General features: G+C 46.2%; 1 protein-coding gene across 1 annotated transcript in view; it reads right to left on the bottom strand.

Annotated features, from left to right (window-relative positions):
- Positions 1-19,958, bottom strand: part of LOC116410384 (cleavage stimulation factor subunit 3-like) — a 98,509-nt gene that overhangs the window by 67,279 nt on the left and 11,272 nt on the right. The window lies entirely within an intron of this gene.

Below are 19,958 nucleotides of genomic sequence, written 5' to 3' on the forward strand. Positions count from 1 at the left end.
GTGAAGAATAAAAAGTTTTATTATGAAAAGAAATGAGCAAATAGGCAAAGTAGAATGAATTCAGCAATACAATAGGGCGAGCAGATCACTTGGAAATTCAGGGACACTCCAATCAGTGCTGCCCTGCAACATGTATTTATTAGACGTGTCCCTGAATTTTCAAGTGATTTGGTCTCCCTACAATAATATATATATATATATATATATATATGTATAGGATCCCTTATCCGGAAACGTGTTATCCAGAAAGAAACAGTACCTGTACTTGATCCCAACTTAGATATAATTTCCCCTTATTGGGGGCAGAACAGTCCTATTGGGTTTATTTAATGGTTAAATGATTCCCTTTTCTCTGTAATAATAAAACAGTACCTGTACTTGATCCCAACTAAGATATAATTACCCCTTATTGGGGGCAGAACAGCCCTATTGGGTTTATTTAATGGTTAAATGATTCCCTTTTCTCTGTAATAATAAAACAGTACCTGTACTTGATCCCAACTAAGATATAATTACCCCTTATTGGGGGCAGAACAGCCCTATTGGGTTTAAATGATGTTTAAATAATTTTTTAGTAGACTTAGATCCAAATTACGGAAAGACTCCTTATCCGGAAAGCCCCAGGTCCCGAGCATTCTGGATAATGGGTCCTATACCTGTATATAGCAAGGCAATGAATAGCACTAAATGAGTGATATTAGAGTAAAAAGAATAAAGTTCTTACCCTTGGCACACAAGGGAGCCACGAAATTAAACGCCTAAACATTTTCTCTCAATTTCTCTCTATGGCGACAAAAAGAAATATCACTTTAGTTACAGTAATTAGTGAGTAAAATATGAGTGAAACTGTAAAAAAAAGTGTTTGGGTCAGAAACACGACGCTCAGCATTTCTTTTCACGCGTGCGTCAATTTTTTTGACAAATTGTTGCCAAATTTTTGTGCCATTGTAAAAAAAACTACACTAAAGCCCCCACAGCGCCAGTATTAAACTGATTAGTTATTATTATCTCTTATTCCTGCTAACGTTGGCACAAACATCCCTAGAGCTCCACCTACCTCAGTCGCCTGATCAAGAATGAGCCAGTTTGGCCGCTGCTTGGACACTTTGACTGTGCCCATTGTGACATCACAACGACATCACTCACAACAAACACTAATTACATTTACTCCAACCTTTGTGAGGTTCAAACCATTGTGACATCACATGTGCAACTGACTGGGAATGTGGGTTACATACATATAGTTACATAGGGCTGGAATAACAATGCCAGTCACGTGACCAGCCCCAGCTGGGAATGGGTTTCATGTTACAGATACAAATGGCAGTTGAAATGGCGGATCTGTATTCCTGCACAGGCAGCGATGGGTTAATGTCTGTATAATAAATCAGCACTTGGGCAAAAACTGCCCCCAGCAGGGGGAAATTAACCACCGTTTGTCATAGACCCATTAATGAGGTGTCAAATCGTGCGGCTTATTCGGGAATGGGGTGCTATGACTGTTCTGAGGGGCGGGCGGTTAATTGCCCCAGCATAGGGGATGCTGGGACATGTAGGACAATGACAGTTATAGGACTACAGGCTGAAGGACTGATAGGGGATTCTGGGACATGTAGGTCAATTACAGTTATAGGACTACAGGCTGAAGGTCTGATAGGGGATGCTGGGACATGTAGGTCAGTGACAGTTATAGGACTACAGGCTGCAGGTCTGATAGGGGATGCTGGGACATGTAGTTCAGTGACAGTTATAGGACTACAGGCTTCAGGTCTGATAGGGGATGCTGGGACATGTAGGTCAGTGACAGTTATAGGACTACAGGCTGCAGGTCTGATAGGGGATGCTGGGACATGTAGTTCAGTGACAGTTATAGGACTACAGGCTTCAGGTCTGATAGGGAATGCTGGGACATGTAGGTCAGTGACAGTTATAGGACTACAGGCTTCAGGTCTGATAGGGGATGCTGGGACATGTAGGTCACAGTTATAGGACTACAGGCTTCAGGTCTGATAGGGGATGCTGGGACATGTAGGTCAGTGACAGTTATAGGACTACAGGCTGCAGGTCTGATAGGGGATGCTGGGACATGTAGGTCAATTACAGTTATAGGACTACAGGTGGAAGGTCTGATAGGGGATGCTGGGACATGTAGGTCAGTTACAGTTATAGGACTACAGCTGGAAGGTCTGATAGGGGATGCTGGGACATGTAGGCCAGTTACAGTTATAGGACTACAGGCTGCAGGTCTGATAGGGGATGCTGGGACATGTAGGCCAGTTACAGTTATTGGGCTGCAGGTCTGATAGGGGATGCTGGGACATGTAGGCCAGTGACACAGGACTACAGGCTGCAGGTCTGATAGGGGATGCTGGGACATGTAGGCCAGTGACAGTTATAGGCTGCAGGTCTGATAGGGGATGCTGGGACATGTAGGCCAGTGACAGTTATAGGACTACAGGCTGCAGGTCTGATAGGGGATGCTGGGACATGTAGGTGACAGTTATAGGACTACAGGCTGCAGGTCTGATAGGGGATGCTGGGACATGTAGGCAGTTTTAGGACTACAGGCTGCAGGTCTGATAGGGGATGCTGGGACATGTAGGTCAGTGACAGTTATAGGACTACAGGCTGAGGTCTGATAGGGGATGCTGGGACATGTAGGTCAATGACAGTTATAGGACTACAGGCTGCAGGTCTGATAGGGGATGCTGGGACATGTAGGTCAGTGACAGTTATAGGACTACAGGCTGCAGGTCTGATAGGGATGCTGGGACATGTAGGCCAATGACAGTTATAGGACTACAGGCTGCAGTTCTGATAGGGGATGCTGGGACATGTAGGCAATGACAGTTATAGGACTACAGGCTGCAGGTCTGATAGGGGATGCTGGGACATGTAGGCCAATGACAGTTATAGGACTACAGGCTGCAGGTCTGATAGGGGATGCTGGGACATGTAGGTCAGTGACAGTTATAGGACTACAGGCTGCAGGTCTGATAGGGGATGCTGGGACATGTAGGTCAGTGACAGTTATAGGACTACAGGCTGCAGGTCTGATAGGGGATGCTGGGACATGTAGGCCAGTGACAGTTATAGGACTACAGGCTGCAGGTCTGATAGGGGATGCTGGGACATGTAGGCCAATGACAGTTATAGGACTACAGGCTGCAGGTCTGATAGGGGATGCTGGGACATGTAGGCCAATGACAGTTATAGGACTACAGGCTGAGGTCTGATAGGGGATGCTGGGACATGTAGGCCAATGACAGTTATAGGACTACAGGCTGCAGGTCTGATAGGGGATGCTGGGACATGTAGGTCAGTGACAGTTATAGGACTACAGGCTGCAGGTCTGATAGGGGATGCTGGGACATGTAGGTCAGTGACAGTTATAGGACTACAGGCTGCAGTTCTGATAGGGGATGCTGGGACATGGTCTGATAGGGGATGCTGGGACATGTAGGCCAATGACAGTTATAGGACTACAGGCTTCAGGTCTGATAGGGGATGCTGGGACATGTAGGCAGTTTTAGGTCTACAGGCTGCAGGTCTGATAGGGGATGCTGGGACATGTAGGCCAATGACAGTTATAGGACTACAGGCTGCAGGTCTGATAGGGGATGCTGGGACATGTAGGCCAGTGACAGTTATAGGACTACAGGCTGCAGGTCTGATAGGGGATGCTGGGACATGTAGGCCAATTACAGTTATAGGACTACAGGCTGCAGGTCTGATAGGGGATGCTGGGACATGTAGGTCAGTGACAGTTACAGGACTACAGGCAGGTCTGATAGGGGATGCTGGGACATGTAGGCCAGTGACAGTTACAGGACTACAGGCTGCAGGTCTGATAGGGGATGACAAGTAAAGGAAGTGGGGACACTTTTAGTTCCTGGGTACTTAGCACTGTACCTTAGCACTTACCTGCAGCACATTTCCCTGCAAGCTAAGTGGACACATCCATGAGAGCTCTGTGTACCGATTCGTGGTTATCAGCTTTACGAGCCGGACCTTATTGCTACATTTACTCCTGACTCCATAACACACCGACTGCACGATGGGAGCAACAGAATTCAAAGCCAAGATGTGACATGGCATCCAAGCAAGAAACATTCGCTAGGCAGCCCTCCCAAAATGGTGGCACCTGGAGAGACAGCCATGAGATTACTACAGATCCTCAGTCACCCCAACCTGAGCCCAACAGCGCTTCTGCCAAACATCAATCTCCTCTAAACTGGAAGAAGTCAAAACCAACCTCCAGAATATTCCTGAGTGAGTGAGTGAACTGAGCGGGGAATAACAACTGGGGGGCACCTCTAACCTACTTCCTGTGGCCCCGGCAGGACTACAGGCCCAACCCAAAGCCTGAAGAGATAAATTAGCCGATTATGAACACCATTTTATGCCAATCATTTCTGTGTATTAGTGACTATTCCAGCACTGTGTATAGCAGCACGGCAGCATTGGTTTCCCTCTGGCACCCCAGGCCTAACAGCAGGCTGCTCCTGTCACTGTTACAGCATATCCGATGATGAACCAGAGAGCGGCTGCGACACTGTGACTGGCTCCCCAAGTTCTGATTCTTCAGGACACGACAGCCCCTTTAAGAGCAGCTTTGTCAGGGATTTCTGACGTGTGAAATTGTCGCCTTTTGACAATTTTTCTCATTTTTGGCCACATTGGCTCTTCACTAAACATGATAGAACCCTCTGAGCTCCCCATTGCTTGTATTTAAGGGCTTTTCATTGAAAGAGGCAAAGTGGGCAATAATAACATATTTTTCTTAGAAAATAACTTTAATCATTTATTATCTTAAATATTTTTACACTTTCTTAATTGTGCAGAAAACTGCAATCTATCCAATTAATATGCAACTGTTTGGAGACATCACTGTTGCTGGCACATTGGATATATATGAGTTTATAATGAAAAGTTAAAGAATGTGTTAATTTTTCACTTTTCAGCCGCTTTAAAGGCATCTAAGCCACTCTGAGCCTCCCCAATGCATCACAAATTGCATACCACCAGCTCTTTTGTTAGCCGGGTTCTAGACTTTTATTGCTCTAACAGTGGAGAAACCTGGAACATCAACAGAAACTTCCTGGCTTTCAAGTGACAATTACTGTATATAAAGGTTTATGTAAGTGCCCTGTAATTTGGGAAGGCCTTTAATGAACCTTTTAGAATAAAATGCTTTTGAACCTCTACCAAAACCACCTTTATCCTGCATTGGCCTCATACCTGCCCCCATGTTACCCTCTCCCTTTGCTGGGTGGAGCTGCCATACCACTTGCCTCTTCCATTTTTCATTGACACCAGGAAAGCAGAGTAATTAATGCTCCTGTGAATGAACACTCAGATGTGGCAGCAATATGGCAATTTCTACTAATATGTCAGATGTGAGTGTGTTGCACAGTGTGAGCTTAATGCAGTTGGTCTGTTAAATAGGAAAATAAATCATAAACACAACCATAATTCTAAATTGGTTTATTTCTCATTATTGTAACTCTAATATCCCAGTGACTCAAACAGGGGTATCCAATGGTGCCTGAACTTTTATGTTACCGCTCGGCAAGTCAGGGGTCGGGAATGATGGGAATCTTCAGCCGAGGGGGGAGAACTCATCGCTGGGAACCTTTTGTGATATTTTTATATTTATTATACCTACTGTGGCTCCATCATTGGGCCGTTATCTAACGTATCTTTCTCTTTTTAAACAGCCTAATTTAAGGGACAGGTCTCAGCCGCCATTTCCCTGCCACCAACGCTCACTCTGGCACTTGCACTGATTTCTCATTTTTATTTCTGGGATCAGAGGTGGGTGGAGCACTGATACACTGGGGGGGGCATTAAGGGAAATAATGGCAGAAACTAGAGAGGTACATTTCCTGAAGAAAATGTGAGTGGTGCTTGCCGTGGCAAAACTAGTGCCCCAATATTACAATGTTTCACACTTCACAATGTTTCACACTTCAGTGTTGCTAAAACATTAAAATTGCCCTGCTGGGGCAATTAACCGCCCACCCCTCAGAAAAGTCATAGCACCCCATTCCCAAATAAGCTGCACGGTTTTACACCTCATTCATGGGTCTACAACAAACTAGCTATTCGCCAAACTCCCCATAAAAAAAAAAAATCAATAGGTGAAGTCTGATTGGCTGTTGGTAGCTCCACCCACTTTTCCAAAACTAAAACTGCAGTCCTCTAGTGGCCAACTGTGAAAAGTTTGGGGACCCAGGTGTTATTACTGTGAGAATGGCAGCAGGCTGAATTTCTCCATTTAAAGTCAATAGGTAAAATCTGATTGGCTGTTGGTGGCTCCACCCACTTACAAAAATACAAAAAACCTTAAATGCGTAGTCACCCAGTGTCTGACTATGCAAAGTTTGGGAACCCTGGCAACAAACCAATAAAAATCAATGGGTGAAATCTGATTGGTTGTTGGTGGCTCCGCCCACTTTTAAAAACTAGAACTGCAGTCCACTAGTGACCAACTGTGAAAAGTTTGGCAGCAGGTTTTATTTCCCCATTGAAAGTCAATAGGTAAACTCTGATTGGCTGTTGGTGGCTCCGCCCACTTTTTCTTACCTTGAACCACAGTTACCTGGGGCATAACCCTGCAAAGTTTGGGGACCCTGGGGTTATTACTGTGAGAATGGCAGCAGGTTGGATTTTCACAAGTCCATAGGTAAAATCTGATTGGCTGTACACAGCTCTGCCCAATTTTGGGCATCCAACAATCATCATATTTTCATTCAGGCTGAGCCCCTGACTGTGTGATTCAAGTTTGGGGAGTGTCGCCTCAAAGCTGTAAGATTGGCATCAGTTTAAATTTTCCCATAAAAGTCAATGGGTAAAATTTGATTCGTTGTTGTTGGCCCCTCCCACTCACCCAGTCACCCAGTGACTGACAGTGCAAAGTTTGGGAACTCTGGCATCAAACCAATAAAAATCAATAGGTGAAATTTGATTGGCTAATGGTGGCTCTGCCCACTTTTAAAATCTAAAACTGCGGTCCCCTAGTGACCAAGTGTAAAAAGTTTGGGGACCCTGGTGTTATTATTGTGAGAATGACAGCAGGTTGAATTTCCGCCAAATCAATAGGTAAAATCTGATTGGCTGTTCACAGCTCCGCCCACTTTTGGGCATCCAACAATCATCATATTTTCATATATTTGACCTTTCTACAAAATTCGCTCTCTCTGCTACAATCCATCAAAGTTGGTCTCAATGTTAAGTCTATGGGACTTTTTGGGAATTAATTAACCGCTCACCCCTCAGAAAAGTCAAAGCACCCCATTCCCGAATACGGTTTGAACCTCATTCATGGGTCTACGACAAACTAGTTATTCGCCAAAATCCCCATTATAAGTCAATGGGGCATATTTGGGTATCTCTCTTGCCCCGGGGGTAAAACTTATACCCTTGTGCAGGGTATCTTCTGACACAGGTTGCAAACCTCTTCAAATGTGGTAAATTTCACGTTTCTAAAAAATTCCCTCTCTGCGCTACAATCCGTCAAAGTTGGCCTCAATGTTAAGTCAATGGGATTTTTGACTGGTTAATTGCCCCCTGCGGGCCCCTTAGAAGAGTCATAGCACCCCATTCCCGAACAGGCCGCACGATTTGACACCTCACTCATGGGTCTACGACAAACGGTGTGGGACTAGTTACGCGCCGAACTTTTGTACGGAAGAATAATAATTACTAGAGAGGTACATTTCCTGAAGAAAATGTGAGTGGCGCTTGCCGTGGCAAAACTTGTGCCCCGATCTTACAATGTTTCCTTCAGTTCTCTGTCACAATTGCCCCTGCTGGGGCAATTAACCGCCCAACCCTCAGAAAAGTCATAGAACCCCATTCCCGAATAAGCCGCAATGGTTTGACACCTCATTCATGGATCTACGACAAACGGTGGTTAATTGCCCCCTGCTGGGGCAATTAACTGCCCAACCCTAAGAAAAGTCATAGCACCCCATTCCCGAATAAGCCGCACGGTTTGACACCTCATTCATGGGTCTACGACAAACAGTGCGGGACTCAAAGTTGGTCTCAATGTTAAGTCTTTGGGCGGATAATTGCCCCCTGCTGGGGCAATTAACCACCCACCCCTCAGAAAAGTCATAGCAACCCCATTCCCAAATAAGCCGCACGGTTTGAAACCTCATTCATGGGTCTACGACAAACGGTGGTTAATTGCCCCTGCTGGGGCAATTAACCGCCCACCCCTCAGAAAAGTCATAGCACTCCATTCCCGAATAAGGTGCACGATTTGACACCTCATTCATGGGTCTACAACAAACGGTGGTTAATTGCCCCCTGCTGGGGCAATTAACCACCCACCCCTCAAATAAGTCATTGCACCCCATTCCCAAATAGGCCGCACGATTTGACACCTCATTCATGGGTCTACGACAAACGGTGGTTAATTGCCCCCCACTGGGCAATTAACGGCTCACCCCTCAGAAAAGTCATAGCACCCCATTCCCGAATAAGCCGTACAGTTTGACACCTCATTCATGGGTCTACGACAAACGGTGGTTAATTGCCCCCTGCTGGGGCAATTAACTGCCCACCCCTCAGAAAAGTCATAGCACCCCATTCCCGAATAAGACGCACGATTTGACACCTCATTCATGGGTCTACGACAAACGGTGGTTAATTGCCCCCTGCTGGGGCAATTAACCGCCCACCCCTCAGAAAAGTCATAGCACCCCATTCCCGAATAAGCCACATGATTTGACACCTCATTCATGGGTCTACGACAAACGGTGGTTAATTGCCCCCTGCTGGGGCAATTAACCGCCCACCCCTCAGAAAAGTCATAGCACCCCATTCCCGAATAAGCCACACGATTTGACACCTCATTCATGGGTCTACGACAAACGGTGGTTAATTGCCCCCTGCTGGGGCAATTAACCGCCCACCCCTCAGAAAAGTCATAGCACCCATTCCCGAATAAGCCACACAGTTTGACACCTCATTCATGGGTCTACGACAAACGGTGGTTAATTGCCCCTGCTGGCAATTTCAGCATAGCACTGAATTTTGACACCTCATTCATGGGTCTACGACAAACCAATTAATCAGAAAGTCATAGCACCCCATTCCCGAATAAGCCACACGATTTGACACCTCATTCATGGGTCTACGACAAACGGTGGTTAATTGCCCCTGCTGGGGCAATTAACCGCCCACCCTCAGAAAGGTCATAGCACTCCATTCCCGAATAAGCTGCTCAGTTTGACACCTCATTCATGGGTCTACGACAAACGGTGGTTAATTGCCCCTGCTGGGGCAATTAACTGCCCACCCTTTCATAGCAGAATTCACCTCATTCATGGGGTGGTTAATTGCCCCTGCTGGGGCAATGGTCAGAATAAGCTGCACAGTTTGACACCTCATTCATGGGTCTACGACAAACGGTGGTTAATTGCCCCTGCTGGGGCAATTAACCGCCCACCCCTCAGAAAAGTCATAGCACCCCATTCCCGAATAAGCCACACGATTTGACACCTCATTCATGGGTCTACGACAAACGGTGGTTAATTGCCCCCTGCTGGGGCAATTAACCGCCCACCCCTCAGAAAAGTCATAGCACCCCATTCCCGAATAAGCCACACAGTTTGACACCTCATTCATGGGTCTACGACAAACGGTGGTTAATTGCCCCTGCTGGCAATTAACCGCCCACCCCTCAGAAAGGTCATAGCACTCCATTCCCGAATAAGCCGCACAGTTTGACACCTCATTCATGGGTCTACGACAAACGTGGTTAATTGCCCCCTGCTGGGGCAATTAACCGCCCACCCCTCAGAAAAGTCATAGCACCCCATTCCCGAATAAGCCACACGATTTGACACCTCATTCATGGGTCTACGACAAACGGTGGTTAATTGCCCCTGCTGGGGCAATTAACCGCCCACCCCTCAGAAAGGTCATAGCACTCCATTCCCGAATAAGCCGCACAGTTTGACACCTCATTCATGGGTCTACGACAAACAGTGGTTAATTGCCCCTGCTGGGGCAATTAACCGCCCACCCCTCAGAAAAGTCATAGCACCCCATTCCCGAATAAGCCACACGATTTGACACCTCATTCATGGGTCTACGACAAACGGTGGTTAATTGCCCCCTGCTGGGGCAATTAACCGCCCACCCCTCAGTCATAGGAATGCCCTTTAATAGTTATATAGAAGCAGCAGGCTGTAACCCTGAGTGTTTCAGTCAGTCGGTTAGGGTACACCAACCGCCAATATGTAAAAGACAAGATTACGAAAAAACATGGTACAAGTGGGAGGAGGAAGGATGGCTCAGCGGTAGGGAGACTGCTTTACACCGATGGGCCTTGAGTTCGATTCCTGCCTGGGAGCTCTGCAAATTGAGCAGAGCCCTGGGACGGGGGAATCTGGGACTCATACCCAGCGTATGATTGTATGGGCCAGCTTGAGTTCGATTCCTGCCTGGGAGCTCTGCAAATTGAGCAGAGCCCCTGGGACGGGGGAATCTGACTCATACCCCAGCAATTGTAAGGCACCTCCGGCCCCACTGGGCCCCTTACCTTGTGACCCTGGACAGAGTCACTTAACCTCATAATGTCCCAGCAATGATGGCGCCTAGAAATGGCAAAACATTGCTGTCCTTTTTAATTACTGGCTACAAATCTATTAAATGTCCCTGTCACAGTGTCTATGGCAGCTGGAAGCAACAAGCCAATTGATAGTTGAGCTGAGCTACCCACAGGTAGGGCCTTCCTATATGTTTATGTTTTTCCCTATTAATAACATTGGCATCAAACAACATGTTTTACTGTAAAATACCAGCCCTACCCGTGGGTCCCTACACCCCCTGAGCCTCTCCATCCACTTTTATCCCCCTTGATATTTTATGGGAGCTTGTTTGTTTACTGTTTACTGTGTGACTGGAAGCATCCCCTGCAGCCTGTAGTCCTATAACTGTCATTGGCCTACATGTCCCAGCATCCCCTATCAGACCTGCAGCCTGTAGTCCTATAACTGTCATTGGCCTACATGTCCCAGCATCCCCTATCAGACCTGCAGCCTGTAGTCCTATAACTGTCATTGGCCTACATGTCCCAGCATCCCCTATCAGACCTAAATCTTGTAGTCCTATAACTGTCATTGACCTACATGTCCCAGCATCCCCTATCAGACCTAAATCTTGTAGTCCTATAACTGTCATTGACCTACATGTCCCAGCATCCCTTATCAGACCTGCAGCCTTTAGACCTATAACTGTCACTGAACTACATGACCCAGCATCCCCTATCAGACCTGCAGCCTGTTGTCCTATAACTGTCATTGGCCTACATGTTATACATACATACATATTTCATGAAACCCAAATAAGTGCCTGTAATCCTCCCCTCGCTTTCTATGGGATCCCCTCTATTTGAGAGCTGCCATTATTGCTACTCCCCCTATGTGCAGATTGATACCCCCGGCCCATGTATTGGTACATTCTGTTTAACACTCAGACTCTCAGTATCTCTTGCTAGTAATGATGGCATCACATGGGCTGGAGCAAGGGATTGTGGGAGTTCTAGTAACAGCTGAGCGCTTCATGTTATGTAGCCATGCTCTCTAACAGGAGGGCCCCCACCAATCACAACTGGCATATACCACTACCCAAAGGCCCTGCTTTATCTATGCCCATTCTAATGGGAACCCATAAAAGCTGGGGGGGATTTAAAGGGGCAAATGATCAGATATTATTTTACAGACGGGTGAGATTTAGATGGGAACAGATCAGCAGGTCCCCTCACTATCCGGCATCAGTTTATAGGCCCGGCCATTTGTTTCCTAGAAGTTCTGCTCTGCCCAGAGATTTGCCCACAGTTATTTTGCTCCTATATATATATATTAGGCAGGTAGGAGGTCAGTACAAGATGGCACATCTGCCCCATCAGCCGCTCCTTACAGCTGGGTGCCATGTATAATGCCAGGCATGACAGGAGCGCATTGGAGTATAACAGTGTCAGTTCCCCAACCTGTGGCCCCCCAGCTGTTGCTACGGCTCCCTGCTTCCCTGTCAGATCCTTTAGGGTCTGTTTGTAAAATGGGAGAACTGGTCGAGGGTGTGAGTACTTATATAAGGCAGTGTATCCTGATGTGTGTAGCAGAGAGGGCCGGCACATATGAGCTCACAATCTCTTTTTTCCTTCTCCCCATAAAGTGAAAATTGTGAGCGATTCTGAGCGACTCTGGCGAGAATTTTTGTGATTTTTTTTTTTGTGAGATATTCAGCGAGTTTCCAACTCACTTTTGACGCTTCTTAGGAAATAACATCTTCCATAGACGTCTGCTGATATCTCTTTTTTATACCCAACTGCTCTTTTAAGAGCAAGAAGACCGGGGCGCAATGCCATCCTGCGCCCCCTGGAGGAAGGAAAGGGAGCCGCTACGGTTACATTTGAATGAAGGGTCTGGATGTACAGAGTATAGAATGTAACAGAATCTCTCACAGCGAGAGGGAGGATCAAGACCCCTCTCTGATATTTATAAGGTGAGTAGAAAAGAGGGTAAAACTGTGCCCCACTCACTGCTACTGCTGTAGGGGCTGCAGGTTTTGTACCCCGGGGAATATTATGTTATCAATAAAATCCCCCTTTTATTCTATTTTCCAGCCTCCTGATGGTCGGCTGACCAAGGGTGTGCTCCTCGGACAGGGCGGGCGCTGCAGCCGCAGTGGCTGCACCTCCATCGGAAGCCCCAGGAGTATCTAATTCTCAGATACCTGTAACTCCACCAGTGGCGTCTCCTCTCCCAATTACAGCTACACCACCAGCAGTGTATGTAACACTCTATACACAACCTCCACCCATCATCTCTATCTCCCCTTCAGCCATAGTTCCACCAGTGGCACTTTTTCTCCAGCCCAATTTTAATATCTGCAGCTCCACCAGTTGGATTCCTGCTTTTAGAGAGCACAATTCCAGCAGCGGCACCTCACTTTGTAGCTCTCATTCTCCTTTTCTTTCTTTGGCTCCACCACCAGCCCCTCTTTCTTTTTCTGCTGCTCCTCTACCAACAGACCACCATACTAATACATCATACAGTATTTGCAGTTCCACCAACCTCAGCTCAAACAGTGCATCCACCACCGTCAGTCTTAAGGTTCCCATATACTATAAGATCCGCTCGCTTGGCGATGTCGCCAATCGAGCGGATCTTTACCCGATATCCCCACCTACGGGTGGGTGATATCGGGTAGGAAGTTGCTGTAAAAAAAATAATCCGAACGTTTGGCCCTGGGGCCAAACGATCGGATTACATTTGCAGCCATGGGCAGTCGGTTCGGGGACCGCATCAACGAGCTGATGCGGTCCCCGATCCGACCGGATTTTCTAACCTGGCCGATCGATATCTGGCCAATTTCAGGCCAGATATCGGTCGGCCAGGCCGCACGTTTCTGCCCATACACGGGCCGATTAGCTCTATCGGCCCGTGTATGGGGGCCTTTAGCCTCCAACATCTACATTTCAGACAAGCACAGCTCCAACACCCCCTCACAGCCCCCTACAGAGGCTCCTCCCTTCACAATCCACTAAAAATTCTGCCGAAACATTAGATAGCTTTAACAAAGCCATTTAGCAAGGTAAAAATACAGCAACACTGACATAAACCATTAGTAGAAGTTGATACAGGGACTTGTTCGATTGCCCTTTGGGAGTCAGGAAGGAATTTTTCCCCCTCTGAGGCAAATTGGCTCCAACTTCAGATTGTTTTTTTCTGCCTTCCTCTGTATCAACTACTAAATAGGAACCTTCCATCTACACTAAAACTTAAAATAAATGAGTCCTTTCCAACCTAAATATGCATAACTTAAATACATCATATCTAAACTATAAATAAATATTTTAAAACATATTTGAATGGTGTTTTGCATTTTTATAGTATTGCCGGGAAAGTTTAGAGAGGAAGGAGACCTGTGGGGCAAGAGAAAAGGGTAATTAAAAAGAGATGGTGGAATCAGGGGGCAGGGGTGGGAGAAATGGGTGAGGAGAGATACCTGAATGGAATACGCTCGGGCGCAGGCACATGTAGCCGATATACGCATGAAAACGCGAGAGAATGCAAAGTCTTGTGTTTTCATGCGTAAATCGGCTACATGTGCCTGCGCCCGAGTATTCCATTCATTCGGGTGCAGGCACAAGTAGCAGGCGTAAGGCTGAATTTTCGGCAAGCGTTTTTCCGCTTGCCGAAAAAATCAGCCCTACGCCACGTGTGGCATCAGCCTTAACATGGCACTGTCAGCAGAAGACTATTGCCCTGGATGAAAGCAGCTGATAAACACGCCATTGCCATGAGTATTATTGTTGGGGCAGAGAAATGGCAGGTCCCAACAGGCAAACAGGTGATTTAACTGCATGGGGGGGGACATGCCCTTGATCTGCATTGGCTTTTCATCATTAGCAGTCACGCCATAAGTTTTAATGTAGAGACTGGAGGCTGTTAGTGGGTGGGGGGCCATTTGTTAGGAACCCACCATTCACTATAACTTTGCCCAGCACATGCGCTTTGGTGCTGCTGAAAAGTTCTCCTGTGTTTTAGAATGCGAAAGTGTCATTGGTTGGAAAGGCAATGGGGCCTGTTCCGGGATAAACCAATCAGGTCTGCAGGCAAACCAAGCTCAGCACCCTGTAGAATCACTATGGACGTTATATGGTCTCTCCTTTGTAACAATGCGCTACTAAATAGTTGTACGATGCTATGGTATAGCACAATCTCATTGGTAAGGTGGCGGACGTGTAAGTTGGGGGTAAAGAGATGTAAGACTGAAACTCAGCACTTTTTATCCATAATCCCACCCAACAGTGCTCAGAATGATTGGTCTAAAAATGCAAATGTTTAGCTAAATATTACAGTAAAAACCCCTTTTATAAAATGAGGCTTGATTGGTTGCCTGGACATCGACTGCATGCTGTTCATGTACCCATGTGACCTCCACTGAAATGCGGCAGCTTGGTAAGGACAGTGCGAATGATTGCAATAATGAACAAAAACCAGCGTTGTGCATGGGGCCTTAAGCTTGCCATGTATGCCCACATCTGGTGAGGCATTTTGGCTAATTTTGCCTGACCCTCTGGGCATGTATGGCAAATAAAGAACAATATAAATCTGGCCATACCTTGTATGATATCCACCTGTTCCATCCAGTATGGGTCAGCCCATGTATGGCCACTTTAAGGACAAGGAAAGACTGAATCACTTGGCTTGCTGACTAGTTAGGTACCCCCAGTAATTATTATCCGTTACCTCAGAGCCAGAGTTGTATTCTAGTGAGCACCATCTTTTTCCTTTCTCTGGATCATCCCTCTGGCCCTGGGCTCAGTAGTGTAAATGTTCAGCCTTTAGCTTCTACGTTGCAATCTACAAGCAATGTGCACCGCCCAGCCACAAGGAATCACTGAGAAAGGAAAGATGGCCGCGCGTCACTCACTGGAACAGTACCCTTGCTCACTTGGTGTCTTAAAACCGTGACACTGGAGGAGTGTCACTACATGACCACTGAAGGAGGTGCGGCAATTCAGCCTTTCCTTCTCCTTTATTGTTTGCAATTAGCTACACATTGGTTTGTTATCTGTAAAGTTAATTCTTTTTATTTGTTTCCTTGAAAATCAAACATTGTTTATCAAATCTAAGACGCCATTTACCAGTTCCCTCCTGAAACAATACAGTGAATCCCCACCTTTCGTTTTAACCCTTTGCGGTCAGTAACCATTTTCTGCAATGCAATTACATTTGCTTGAGCCTGAAAAGCGACTGGATCTATGCCTCCGACAGCTGATTGGAGATCCACAGTGTCATTTAAAAATAGCAGCAATTGTGCAGAGATAAAATCCACAGCCGGCGCAGCTGATGGAAATCAGCTCTCGGAGCTAGAGATAAAAACCCACAGAGCTCTGTAGTATTATCAGCAATAAAAAAGGCAGGAAAAAGGCTGGGCAAACTGGCCAACAACTGTAACTGCTCGGACGTTCCCAAAGCTGATCAGTCTTCGAAATAAAACCGACAAAGCTTTCCCAGCTGCGCATAAAAAAAACAGATGAAGAAAAGAGAAGTCGATTTTAGGATCACATGTTTCCATCCGCTCCCTCTTCAAGGGCCAACAGTAATAGTATTTGTTGTTGATAACACCAGAAACCTTTTAGCCGCACCACAAGAACACAGATTAGTCTGACGCTCGTAACAATATGGAGGTTCTTATGGCGCAAGGTTTGATGGCAGAAATGTTCGATAAAAAGTTTCTTGTTTGGAATTTTTTTTCTGTAATTTTAAAGAAAAGCAAAATCTTCACCGGATTCTCTTCTGCTGCCGGGTTCTGTATATATCATGTTCTCTTCTTCATCGTCGGAATCCTCGTTGGGTCTTTTCACAGATTTATTTAGTAGTGTGTTGACTTCAACTGGTCCGTTCCCCTCCATGTTCATCTCTGCCTGGCTTCCTGTAATGATCCTCACCGCACTGCTGCAAAGACAGATACACATACATTGAAAGAGGCTCTTTCAGCCAAGGGCAATCTGCAGCCACCCAGATGTTGTTCAACTACAATACCCATAACCCATTGCAGCCCTGGAAATCTAACTCCATCCTCCTTAGCAAGACAAGAGCAAAAGCAGAACCGAGCTGAAAGAGCTGCAGGTAAATGCGTATGTGTTTCTGGAGCTTCGGTTTATAGGTGCACCAACAAAGCACTTACTGTCCGGCAGCTTGCACCTCCGCAAGATTTCCATAATCTCATCAACCTGTACGAATGGGCCCTGTGAAAAGAAATAAAATGGAATTTTATGAATTATTTTTTAAGGACTAACAGTTTATTGGCTGCCCAGAAGTATCACATTTTATTATAAAGTGGGACACATCCCACAGTCAGTGGTGGAACTATAGGGGAAGCAGACCCTGTGTTTTAAGCATCTTCCTCTATATCTGTAGAGAATCCCCCCCCCAACTTTATCAGAGAAAGCCAGTGGGACAGGGGAAGGGCCGGGTAGAACTTGCAGTGCAGGGGAAGGGAGGGCACAGTGCCCTGTAGTGAGCCCACATTGCCACCATCAGGAACCGTTTCTCTACAGGGCTCAGTACAAGTGTTTGGGATTCCCTATGACATAATGACACCTAATAGTTTTCAGGGTCCCAGTAAAGGCCACATCAGTGGGGTACTGCAGTCAGAGGCACCATGGCAGATTGTGCTCACAAGTGTGTACAGGGTTAGGGTGAAATATGGGCAGGGGTTCGACTGGGATGGATCAGGAGGTGTGACCATGCTTCCTTCTGCAGGTCACTTTATTTTAACTAGGGCCACATTATTCTTGCTGGCAGGGTCCAAGGGCCGCAGGTGACCAATATATTGATAGTTGGGGCGGGTCCTACTAACTTAGAATGGGGCTGCGTGATTGCTGATGGAAGCCCTGGTCCCAGTAGTGATGGGGCCATCAACATAAACAAAACAACGTATCCTTTGCGGCCTTTTCGCATTGCGGCCCTCTCCTCCTCTCACATTGTTCCTGGCTACAGTATCAAAGCAAAGGTAACAACCCCACATTGCCAAAAAAAGCAAAATTACACACTAACCTGGAAGCAAATGGGGGAGGAAGCAGCTTCATTAAGATCACTGCAGCTGGAGGGACTGGGAATACTCCGCCAGGAACAGGATGGAGTCCAGGTGCTACAGAACAGAAAAACATTGTTTTTAGCAGTTAATACACGCGGCTGTTCTACAATCCAATCTATCAGCCCTATAAAAAGGAAAGGGAGAGCGATTACTAAATTGACCAATGGCAGCGGGCCAATGTGCAGGACTCCAGGCAGATAACATGGTGCGCATGGAGGCATGGCACCCCCAGGAATGGATTAGTAGACAAAGAAGCAACTAGTTAGAATCAGCAAATAAAAGTCCTCATAAGGTTTCCTAGTTAAATGAATATGAGTCAATTAGCTTTAAAAAGGCTTACGAGCTAAATGTCCGGCTGGAAAGGGATCATCTGGGACGTGTCAGGTTTGGGATACTCTGGTTTTCGGTCAACATCATCCTTCAGCGAAGGGGCTATGGATGGAGCTATCACAGGGTCTGGGATTAGTGCTGCCAGTTTGGCTCTCGATACATCCTAGAAATAAGAATGAGACATTACTGTCAATAAGTAGGAGTGAGGCAGACAAATTTTCTTGTGCTAATTGACAATACTGCAAACCACCAATAGCAATCAGCCATATCTGTTCCTTTATTATTTAATCAAGCAGCAGTTTGCTGTTGCCTGAGAATCTTGAAAAAGAGAAGCAAAAGTGAAGGGAGTGAAAGAAATAAATGTGTCTCTGCTTGGTATAAAGGCATGGGAGCGGTAGAGGACGGCAGCTGCCGGCACATATACTAGAGACCAAAGATAAGCCCAAGCACCACGTTAATATATGAATCTAACATAATTCCCATAATAGAGTAAAGGCGGGATAGCTATATGCAGGTACAAACCCTGATCACAACATACCTTGTATCCCAAAGCTTTCAGTTCACTTGTGGAGCAGGGGTACAAGTCCATAAATTTGTATCTATCCACAAGAAGTGCTGTCTCCTTCCCTTCATACTCCTCCTTGAATGCTGTGTATCTCCTTTTTTCCACTTTCAGTATACTAGCTAAATCTCCAATGTTACTTTCAAAGGCCAGGAAGCGTGCCCAAATCTCACTGCAGAAATCAAGGGGGGAAAAAACAAGGAGAAACAATTCAGTATTCCGAGACAAAGTGAGCTTTCCAGTTTGACAGACATTGTATAAAGTTCACATTCAGCATATAACAGCAGCATTATGCAGCTTCGCTTTTGCTGTTCTTCCCATCCCTCTTCACTTTCCTCTTCCCCTGTGTTGTCCTTGTACACTTGCACGGGGATGAAGCCTGAGCCATGAGCAGGCAGGATTTAATCTGAGCAGGGGAATGGCAATACTGTTGCAAGAGAAGCAAAACTTGCACAGGGGCAGTGTATGAACTGAATAGAGTTTTATTGGAATTCTACCATATAAATATATGATGTTTCCCATGATATAGCTGAGGGTACAGGCCTGCTTAGGGCTCCACTGTGTAAAGCTTTTATGCTGCACTGGGAAAGGGATCATAAAATAAACCCTGCAGTCTGTGTTACATGACAGTGTAGAGCAAAAGGCTTAAGGCTGCGCAGGGGAAGGTTCGTGACTTGAGACTGTCGTCTCTCACTGCAGTTTCTATGACTGGCCTTCCATATACGAAGTTTATATTCAGACTCACCCTGATTTTTCGGGAGGCAAACTTCCTGATGTTAAAACGCGTTCAAATAATACTCTTGTGTTATTGTCCTCTGGAAAAAAAATATTTAGGATTCGTTTAATATTATTTAACTTATTATAAAACCACACCTAAATTACTAAACATATACATATAACATACTATTTCACACATTTAGGTAAGTAAATGTGACCTGTCATAGAGCTGGGCGGTATGACCAAAAATTTATATCACGGTATTTTTCAAAATTATATCGGTATCACGGTATTTGACGGTATATAAATAAAAAATAAATAATAAATATTGGTGCCCCCAAACCCCACAACCCCCCCCCCCAAACCCCAACACCCCCCACAACCCAACACCCCCCCACAACCCAACACCCCTCCCACAACTCCAACCCCCCTCCCACAACTCCAACCCCCCACACAAACCCCAACCCAACCCCAACCACAACCCCGACCCCCAACCCTTATAATTGAAGAAATAGCAGGAGGCGCGCATACCGGTGTTGCCATGAACAAAACACAGCCAATTGCCAGCACAAGATGTGAGGCACTTACATATTGATGAAATGCAGCACTATTTGCCAGTGACTGGTACATTGTTATTAGGAGGGGAGCCTAGACCCAGCCCACAGCATGACTGATACATCATTTCCCATGGCCGTTACGGGACTGCAAGTGGTGG

This window comes from Xenopus tropicalis, chromosome 4, assembly GCF_000004195.4.
Source record: "Xenopus tropicalis strain Nigerian chromosome 4, UCB_Xtro_10.0, whole genome shotgun sequence".
NCBI lineage: Eukaryota > Metazoa > Chordata > Amphibia > Anura > Pipidae > Xenopus > Xenopus tropicalis.